The sequence below is a fragment of the Suncus etruscus genome, chromosome 3 (genome assembly GCF_024139225.1).
Source record: "Suncus etruscus isolate mSunEtr1 chromosome 3, mSunEtr1.pri.cur, whole genome shotgun sequence".
NCBI classification, from domain to species: Eukaryota; Metazoa; Chordata; class Mammalia; order Eulipotyphla; family Soricidae; genus Suncus; species Suncus etruscus.
Window position 1 is genome coordinate 152797127 of NC_064850.1, and position 10726 is coordinate 152807852.

A 10726-nucleotide genomic window follows, 5' to 3' on the forward strand; every position below is an offset into this window, starting at 1 on the left:
GTTACATTAGTCATTGCTCTACATATCTGGAGTTCCCAATTCATTCTGGAAACTTTGGATTTAGAAGTTTAACTTCAGATTAAAATTAGAGCAGACAGTGAATTGGTAATCCTTAAAAGGCTGAAATAGTATGGGACAATTTCTAAAGTCAGACTAGAGTTACAGGTTCTCATCTCCACTCCACTGAGCTTAAAAATTTAGTGACTAATTTAATTTTTGCATCTGTAAATGTAAGAAAAATTACTTTGTAAGCTTGGTGATGATAATAGGTGACATATTTAAAATATCTAATATGATAACTTGCAAGTGATAAGGTCTCAACAAAGTAATCTATTACTAAAATGTAATGTTTTTTAAAGATATCTCAACATTATGTATAATGTAAGGAAGTGAAGAATAGAAGTCACTTTTTAAATATATGTGATTTTTATTCAAATTCAAGGACTAGGATATGGTGTGTGTGTGTGTGTGTGTGTGTGTGTGTGTGTGTGTCTGTGTGTGTGTGTTGAGGATCTGTGCTTTCTGTTAGCCATCAGAAATCCTGGTATTTGGCATTCTTTATATACCATCAGTCAACTAAAATAACAGGGAAAAAATAAATTTAGTTATGTATGTACAAGAAACTGTCTTGACTCTGATAGAAGCAGTGAAGAACACTTACTATTTATTTGTAGCACATACTATGATTTGAAAATGTTGTTATATGTATTCTAACTTGAGTATATTAGGTCACTAGAATAAAGGCATTACAATTACCACATCAAAATGATAACCAGATTATTCAGGTGTCAAAATATACATTAGACCTCTTTATACTTTATTTAATGAGACACTGTATGGGAAATATATATATATACACATACATACTAGGCCCATGTAAGTCAAGTCAACAAATGTGATCCACTTTAGGGCAATGGAGCAAAACATGCACATATGAATCAGGCATTTTGCATTCAAAGTAAGCTGGTCTCACCAGAGCTGATTGACCAGATAGAGCCTCTGCATGTGTAGTTAAACTGGCATGTGTCTGTTCATTCACAGTGATTTTTACATTAAAAAGTAAACCACTTTATGAAACAGGTCATCAAGTGAAATCCATGTCACTTCATCAATTTTCAGTTTGAATTTAAAATAGCAACACACATCCATCATGGATATAACTTGAAAACAATTCATTGACTGAATATCTAGCATCCATTGTTCCCAAACAGGTCCTGTGCTGTTATACTATGAAAGGAAAACAGAAGCTTGTGCTATAGCAATGGAGAGAATTTTATATGTATTTCTTCCTGCAGGGTGATTCATGCACGACCACAGAAAAGGCTTTTGGGGCACAAAAGAGGTAGCAAATAACTCTACTCAGCAGTGCAATAAGAAGTACAAAAAAGAGAAGCAAATTACTGAAAAATGCATCGGTAGATGTTTAAAGTAATGTTATTTATTTTTTTCAAAACTATAAAATTTCATCACTTCTTGGCCTTTTGGCTAAGATCAAGTGTAGTATATGTTTTTTTCAAAGTTATGAAACTTCAATGACAATACTGTTATCATTTATACTCTTGATTAATTCAACTAAGCACACCAATTTTTTTTATTGTCATCAAATAAAATAAGAAACTATACAGAAAGAAAAAACTATAAAGAGTGAAATTGGATATAAGTAATTTGAAAAGTCATGTTAGTAAAACCTTTTACTCTTTTCAAATTGTTTGCCTACTCTGTCATGGTGAGTAACAATTTTGGTGTTAAGGAATTGGCAGTTGAGAAAATTACGTGGAATCATGTACTTGTTATAATATTAACTAATTTCTCACAAATGCCCTGAAATTTTAATTAGTATTGATATATATTGACAGACTTTGACCTCTAAACCTTCTTTCTTTTAAAAATAATCACAATTATTAGTTTTGTTATTTAAGGAGTAAATTCTGATACAATAGATTGTCTATTTTAATTCTACAGACACTCCAGATTTTATTAAGCAAAAGAACTATTGCAATAGCATGTCTGTTTCCATTTTTTATCACTTTTATTTACTATACTATTTTTATAGTAAAGCTTCTCCAGGACAAATCTATTAGACTCTTTTTTTAAATCCTCTTTTATACCTAATGTACAATAGAATCAAACATAGTTAGCTTGCCTGCCATTCAAGACCATTTTTTTTTTTTTTTTTGGTTTTTGGGTCACACCTGGCAGTGCTCAGGGGTTATTCCTGGCTCCAGGCTCAGAAATTGCTCCTGGCAGGCACAGGGGACCATATGGGGCGCCGGAATTCGAACCGATGACCTCCTGCATGAAAGGCAAACGCCTTACCTCCATGCTATCTCTCCGGCCCCTCAAGACCATTTCTGACTGACATCAATTTAGCATTCTGGTCTCACATGCCACCAATTATGAGGATGCTCTCCAGTTATACCTCACTACTCCCTCTTTGGGCCTGATAAACTATTGTTGGCATCCATGCCCTTGGTCATGCTTCTTTTACTTTGAACATCTTTTGTCTCATTTGATACCACATAAACTTACATTTTAAGATCTAGTCCAAAGGTAACCTTTTAAGAGTGAGGTGAATGATGCAAATTTAACACATGGCCCTATTTCTATTAATACAGGCAAAACATCTTGCTAATGATTATTCATCTAGGAACATACCTCCCTCTACTTAATTGTAATCCCAGGAGGCAGTTTAAGAACAAGATAATGTCATTCATCTTTATATAGCAAGTACACATTAGAATTTTTTCCATATAATATATAGCATATAATTAAGTATAACTCTCCTAATTTCACAAAAGAAATTCTATTCTGCCAACTTACCTGAAGTTTTCTGAATCATGAAAGAAGATCTAAACCAGATGCATGGCCACACTTCATAGTGTCAACTTCTTGCTCTACTGTTTATAGACTTCAGCTTTCCAAATAATAATTTATATATTAATTTGTCTTTTTTCTCTTAGCACGTAATTCTATAGGTACTTTACTTTATTTGCTCTAGCTGTACTAACAAAATTCCACAGTCTTAGGGACATAGCAACAAATAGATGTACTAATAATTGTTTTGTTTATTTTCTTTGGGGGACATGCCCATTACCCCTAGTAGTGCTCGGCCACGAGTCCACTGCATGCAAGGCAATGTCTTCTCTGCTTTACTATGTTTCTGACCATACTGTCTCATAATCCTGAATACTGAGAAACTAAGATAAGATATTGGTAAAGTCATTTCTTCTGAGACTTCCTGTTTAGGTTTGCAATTTGCTATAGTTTTCTAATGTCTTTATTGAACTTCCTTCATGTATTTGTGTTCTAATGTTCTCTTCCTATAAGGGCATGAATAAGATTGGATAAGGACCCAACCTATCTTCCTACTTACCTTATTGTAACTTAATTATTTTTGTAGAGATATTATCTCCCCCAAATAGACACATTCTGGGATACTGAGGATTACGATTTCAACTATATAAAATATTTGGGAGCAGAAATACTGTCTAAGGAGTGCTCAGGTGATCTGATCCCCCTCACTTGTGATTTTTGGTCAATTGGGCTATCATTCCAATATGAAGACCTAAGAATATACTACTGCTTAGGCCCTGTGGTGGCTTGGTGGGATGTCTAGATCACATGGACAATGTTGAGGGTAACATCCAACAATTCTGAGACCATGGGATGCCAAAAATTGAACCAGACCAGCTGTATGCAAGACTTCCATTTTAACCCTGCTGCTATTTCTTCAATCTCCCTATATCTCTTCCCTCTCTCCAAATACATGTATAGGCATACATTTGTATAAATATACACATGCATATGTATACAAACATAAAGTTATATGTATGTATGTATGGCTCTATCTGTCTATCTATGTGCCAGGAACCTTGGTCAGTACTGAATTTGATTAACTTAGAGACAAGACCCTCCTTGATGTTCACAAAATTGGTTAGAAAGTCACAAGCTGTCCTTTTTTATCAACCCTTTGGCATGTAAGGGATGAAAAGACTTTTAAGAGAAGCTACTTGTGCATTTTCCTCGGACAGTTAATTAGCCCAAAAAGATTATTTATTTATCTCATTTCCTCCTAGTTGCTCTCAACACATTCAAGCATCTCAGATTCTTTCACTTCAAAGAAGTCAGAGAAGTGCCTTGTTGTTCCAAGCACCATGATCTCTTGAACAGAGTTCTTGACCAATGTGTGCATGAGTCTTTAAGACTTTTGTTATCACCACATTGTAAATAGCTAATACAGAAAACAGTAAAGAAAGAAAAAGTGCCAAAATTTATAGATAAATTGAAAGGGAATGTGAATGGAAACTCTTTTCCTCTCAGCATCTAAGTTCTTTCCTTAATGCTGTGAATCATGAGACAAAGGGTTTAGGTAAAAGCTTTTTATTTTATTAATTACTTTATTTATGCACCGTAGTTACAAAATGGTTCATGATTGAGTCATAGATTGAGTTTCATCTCTCTTTACCAGTGCACAATTTCACCAAAAACGCCCCCCATTTCCTGCTTTAGAGCAGGCATTTTAAATCTCTCTATTTCCTTTTTTTTGATACTGTGTATTGCACTATTATTAATAAAGGGGCACCAGGTTTGTCTCTTTATCCCCTTTCAGCACCAGTTTTTGTCCAGAGTGATCAGTTTCAACTATCATTGCCATAGTAGACCCTTCTCTACCCTAACTGCACTTACTGCTTTATGTAGCAAGCTTCCTACCATGAACTAGTCCACCTGGCTCTCATCTCTATTGTCTCTGGATATTATTACCATACTGTCTTTTACTTTTATTATATCCTACAGATGAGTGAGATTACTCTATGCCTATCACTCTCCCTCTGACTCATTTCACTCAGCATAATACTCTCCATATTCATCCATGTATAAGCAAATTTTATAATTTTATTTTTCCAAATAGCTGCATAGTATTCATTGTGTGGATGTGCCATGGTTTCTTTAGCCACTTATCTGTTCTTGAGCAATTGGGTTTTTCCATATTCTGGCTATTGTGAAGAGTGCTGTAATGAACATAGGAATGCAGAGGGCTTTTCTGCATGGTATTTTGGGTTCCTAGGGTATATCCTTAGAAATGGTATTACTGAATCATATGAAAGTTCAATTTCTAGTTTTCTGAGGAATATCCATATTTTTCCCAAAAGGCTGAATCAGTCTATATTTCCATCAGCAGTGAATGAGAATCCCTTTCTCCCTGCATCCACATCAGCAATGGTTGCTCTTGCTCTTGGTGAAGTGTCCCAGTCTCTGTGGTGAGAGATGGTATCTTATTGTTGTTTTGATTTGCATCTCCCTGATGATTAGTGATGTAGAGCATTTTTTCATGTGTCTTGGACACCTTCTTTGAAAAAAGTATCAGTTTATTTTTTTTCCCAATTTTTCAAAAGGATTAGATGGTTTTTTCTTGTTAAGTTCTTTTCTTTATCCAATCAGAATAGGACCATGATTTCTCTTGCTTTTCTGGAGAAAATATAGCCTGTAAATGATGACAATATCGGTCACAGCCTCAATGCCCACATAAAAGAGTAACTGTGAAACAGACACTTCCCCCCTCATCTCTTTGAGTCCCTTGTGTCTTCCGACCACTTTCAAATCATCACACTCTTTCTTCTCCCCGCAACCAGGAGCCCAGAAGAGCTGAGCATCTAAAGCAGCTTTTCTCAGGGGCTTCTTCTAACTTAATAAAAAAGTTGAAAACTCCTGGCAAAGTCTCCTGGCTTTTTTCTCTCTTCATGTTCCCTTCAGCATCTTCCTTTTCTATTTTTTTTTCTGTGATGTGCTGCATTACAGATTCAGAAATACAATGTTATATGAATAGTAGAGAACTCAAAGACCAAAGAAGTGATGAGCTAATACATATTCCACTATCTGAAACAACTGGGGCCCCAGACATGGTTTCAGGCAGTGACCTTGCCCACCTGGGTTCAGGGTGCAAAAATGGGATATTAAGAGATATTTCACCACAGTAATTCAAACACAAGTAAGATCTCTATAAATTCTATTTATAGAAATTTATTTCTATAAATGTCGAGCCTTACTCATTGCGTACTAACATGCTCCTTTTAAATAAATTTCCATAGTCTTCTTTTTATATGTTTCCTATGCCCATTACTTTTTAACTAATGTTAAATTGTTCTGGAAAGAAATACAGTGGAAACAGATAAAGACAGATGTGAAATAATGAGGAAAATGGGACTCAAGTACTAAAGTGACATTAAAGGAAGTATGGAAATAAGTATCCAAATCATGAACACAACATATAAAACTATAAAACCCTGCTTCAAGAAATAAAAGGGGACACACAGAAATGGAAACACATACCCCGCTCGGGGAATGGCAGGATTAACATCATTAAAATAGCAATACTCCCCAAAGCATTGTATAGATTTACTGTTATCCTTCTAAAGATACCCATGACATTCTTCAAAGTGGATCAAATACTTCTGAAATTCATTTGGAACAATAAACACCCACGAATAGCTAAAGCAATCTTTGGAAAAAAGAATATGGGAGGCATTACGTTCCACAATTTTAACTGTATTACAAAGCAATAGTTATCAAAATAGCATGGTATTGGAATAAAGACAGGTCCTTAGATCAGTGTAATAGGCTTGAGCATTCAGAAAATGTTCCCCAGACATACAATCAACTAATCTTTGATAAAAGGGAAAGAAATTCTAAATGGAGCAAGGAAAGCCTCTTCAACAAGTGTTGTTGGCACAACTGGTTAGCCACTTGCAATAGTTTACAATAGTTAAATTTTGGAAACAACCAAGATGCCCTTCAACAGAAGAATGGCTAAAGAAAGTTGATATATTTACACAATGAAATATTATGTAGCCATTAGGAGAGATGAAGTCATAAAAATTTTCTATACATAGATGTACATGGAATCTATCATGCTGAGTTAAATAAGTCAGAGGGAGAGAGATAGACGCAGAATAGTCTCACTCATCTACGGGTTTTAAGAAAAATAAAAGACATTTTTGTAATAATTCCCGAGACAATAAAGATGAGGGCTGGAAAGTCCAGCTCACAATATGAAAAGAGTGGTGAGTTCAGTTAGAGAAATAACTACACTGACAACTAACATAACACTAACATAACAGTGTGAATGAATGAGGGAAGTAGAAAGCCTACCTCAAATACAGGCGGTGGGGTGGTAGGGAGGTGGGAGATTTGGGGCATTGGTGATGGGAATGTCACACTAGTGAAGGGGGGTGTTCTTTATATGACTGAAACCCAACTACAATTATGTTTGTAATCAAGTTGTATGAATAAAGGCATTAATAAAGAAAAAATGGAAAAAAAGTATCAAAATCATGGAGTCAGCCACATTGAAATAATGAGACCTGAATTTTATCAACCAAATTTAAAAAGGCTCCTGTTAAGCTGGCAGGCTGGGAGGGAGTAGTATGGGATGGACTCTGGGAACATTGGGGGAGGGAGGTGGACACCAGTGATGGAATTGGTGTTAAACATATTGTCTAAAGTTCAACTATGAATAACTATGTAAAGCACAGTGCTTTAAATACATAAATTAAAGAAATGTTTTATTCTTAACAAATATCTCTACTTTATATATTTCTTAACAAACTTGGCCTCTTTGAGTTGTCTTATGATTTTTTGGTTTACCTTTTCTCTGTTTTCATTGTTGGGAAACTTCGCTTTTCCCTCCCTTTGGGGAATTCGTGACACAGGAATGAGGTGATTGGCCACTGGATTTTCTAATGTGAGTTGAAGAAAACGTAGAAGTGGAAAGATGAAAATAATTGTGCTTGCTCTGGCAGCACATATACTAAAATTGGAATGATACAGAGAAGACTAGCATGGCCCCTGTGCAAGAATGACATGCAAATTCATAAGTGTTTCATGTTTTATTAATAATAGTTAATACAATATAAAGTAAATGTGTGCCTATATGAAGGTAAGCTATGATTGGAGGGTGGAAAAATGGGGACACTGGTGAAGGGAAGGTTACACTGATGGTGGGATTGGTGTTTGAAGTTAATTTAATGCTTAAAACAGCTGTATTATGAAGAACTTGGTAAATCATGGTGTTACAATAAAAATTATATATATATTTATATATATACATCTGTGTGCATATATATGGGGAAATGGCAGGCTGCTAAGCTTCATGAGATGGATTTAAATAGTTTAACAGTAATCAGGGAAGGACTAGAGTGATAGCACAGTGGTGGGGCATTGCTTTGCATGCTGCCAACCAGAGATGGACCCGGGTTCAATTTCTGGCATCCCATATGGTCCCCCAACCCTGCCAGGAGCAATTTCTGAGCACAGAGTCAGGAGTAACCCCATGAGTTCTGCAGGGTGTGCCCCCCCCCAAAAAAATAATCAGGGAGAAGTACTAGGAAACAAGTGCTTGGTAAAGCAAATCACAAGCCAGTCTTGAGAATTATCCCAATATTCATTCTCTCTTCCTTTTCCTTTTAGTTTGTGAGCATTTCCACTTCTCTCTGTCCTGAAAAAGTAGTGTCTTGGGTGGAAACTGGTAGAAATTGACATGAGAATTTTTAGAACCCAAAGAAAATCCTGCCTTGTTTTAAATTTTGACTGGTAAGTCAAAGTTAAGAGCTACTTCAGGGGAGAAAAAGATATTTAAAGGGTCACAGGGCTTGAGAATGGGAAAAGACTTTTGGAGTAGCAAACATGCTTTCTATCTTCCAGAGAGTTCATTGTGAGAACAGACATGTGGAAGGTTTTGGAAAATGGGCTAAGAACTCCTTTATGGTATACATATCTATATTGGAGGATAATCATAATACATCCCTCTGTTTGGTCTGTTCTTCCTCCCTTGTCTCATTGGAAACTTTGCATCATTAACTTCTGTGTCTTCTTTGTTTTTGTTTTCGTCAATCCATTTCTGTTGTAAAAAACCTTGTTTGATCTTGGACAAGTCCTTTTCACTTCATGGGGCTTTAGAGTTTTTGGCCATAAAACTGAGCTGACAATGCCCACATTGCAGGTTGTCTTTGAAAACAAAATAGAAGAATAAAAGGCAAGGAACCCATCAGACTCTCTGGTGTTGTGGACACTGGTTCGAGTGTATTTCTTTTGAGAGCAGATTATTTTTCTGAAGCTTTAGGTAACAGCATGCGGGTCTGTTCCCTTTAGCAATGGTTGAAATAGGCCCAAAAGGCATGCCTACAAGAAAGAAATCAGCTCCATCCTTAAGGATACTTCACCCAGGCACACCACTAGCCTCCCCCACAAAATCCCTTTCTTGCAGCCACTTGGAAACTAATGTTTATTTAAATTTATCTTATAGGGGCACCCCATTGTCTGAACTGAGATTATCATCTTTCAAAATACCAGTGGGTACTGCTGTATTCCAAGGATCAGAAGGGACTAATGACTATCTGGAAAAACCTTGAGGTAGATTAAGAACCAAAGGTAGGTCTGCATGAAAGGAGACATTATGGCCCTTTAACAATGATACAGATTGTGTCATAAACTAAATCCTGTTTCAGGGAAGAGGACTGTCCAATGACTTCAAGGGTCAGTGTGCCTGGGATCACAGAAAGGTAGAGCAAGATTCTTCTCATAAAGTCATCATACCACAGTCATTCAGAAAACAGAAGTGTTTGACATGGTGCAAATGGGAGAAACTATAGGAAATGCTGTTCTCCTTCCACATGATACTACCTCCCTTAGCATTATTTGTGGGAATAATGGATGTGACACTGTCAGAGCCAGATGGATGTTTCCTTAGGGAATGTACCAGCCTGGTTATGGGTCTGCAAATCCCTAACTATTGAAAACTACCCTGGGCATACCTTGCTTTCAGGAATGACTGCAAATAGAATGTGACTATTATGATAATCAATTAATAATCAATTAGTGGAGTAATCTTCCCTTGTAGAAAACCTGCTGAAACAATGATGAATCATACAGCCTCAATCAGGGCTGAAAGCTGAGAGACAGGCGGAGGGGAGTAGCTTGACTGTCTAAATACAAAAAGAGAAAGAAAGAAAAACTTAGAAATCAAATCCCTTAGCGTGGCTGTCTCTGGAAAATGAATTCCACAGGCACTGAGTCCAAGATGTTTTATCGAATGTGCTTTAGACTTGTGGGTGATGCATTGTTCCTCAGAGTCATTAAAAGGAACCCAGATAGCTGTAACACAGCTTAGCTTCCAAGAAGTGCAGACTGTCCATACTTGTACTTGCACACAATATATGGTTATTGTTAGATGCGAACATCCCCACATGCTGCCTGCATGGGGGTCTCTTTGTCCTTTATTCAGATGTGGGATAAGGATGCTTTCAGCACAGCAAGATGACAGCCTGGCCTTCTCACTCAGAACAACCCACAGCCCAAGCATGAGACAGAAAGTGAAAAGTTCCTTTGTTCCTAATGCAAGGCTTATCTTTTGTCAGACAGGCCCCTAAGCTAAGAGACATCATTTAAAATAATTTTGATAATTTCTGAAAAACACAGTCCCTACTAATTTTTCTGGTAAGCATGGTGTTGGAAAAAGCATTCTAATCTATTGTTGTGGACACCAGGCACTGAAGGCATTTGAGGAAAAAATATCCAAGTGGGTTTGTCTTTTATTGAAAATAGAATGGTCATTATCCAAGCCCAGATGACACTCCCTTTGTGACACTGCTTTGGGGGCCCCACAAAACCCAGCCCTGTCTACAAAAAGCACCAGCCAAGAAATGCTCATGGGAACAGTAGGCAGTAACTTTTC

The 10726-nt window shown here is 36.6% G+C and overlaps 1 non-coding gene and 1 pseudogene across 1 annotated transcript; both read left to right on the forward strand.

The window, feature by feature from the left end:
• Window positions 1-1465: 1465 nt before the first annotated feature.
• On the forward strand, window positions 1466-1587 carry LOC126005429 (uncharacterized; annotated as a pseudogene).
• A 6193-nt stretch (window positions 1588-7780) lies between these two features.
• LOC126004744 (U6 spliceosomal RNA) lies at window positions 7781-7887 on the forward strand. Its single transcript, XR_007494005.1, has one exon. It is a non-coding gene; the product is annotated as a U6 spliceosomal RNA (small nuclear RNA).
• The last annotated feature ends 2839 nt before the right edge of the window (window positions 7888-10726 follow it).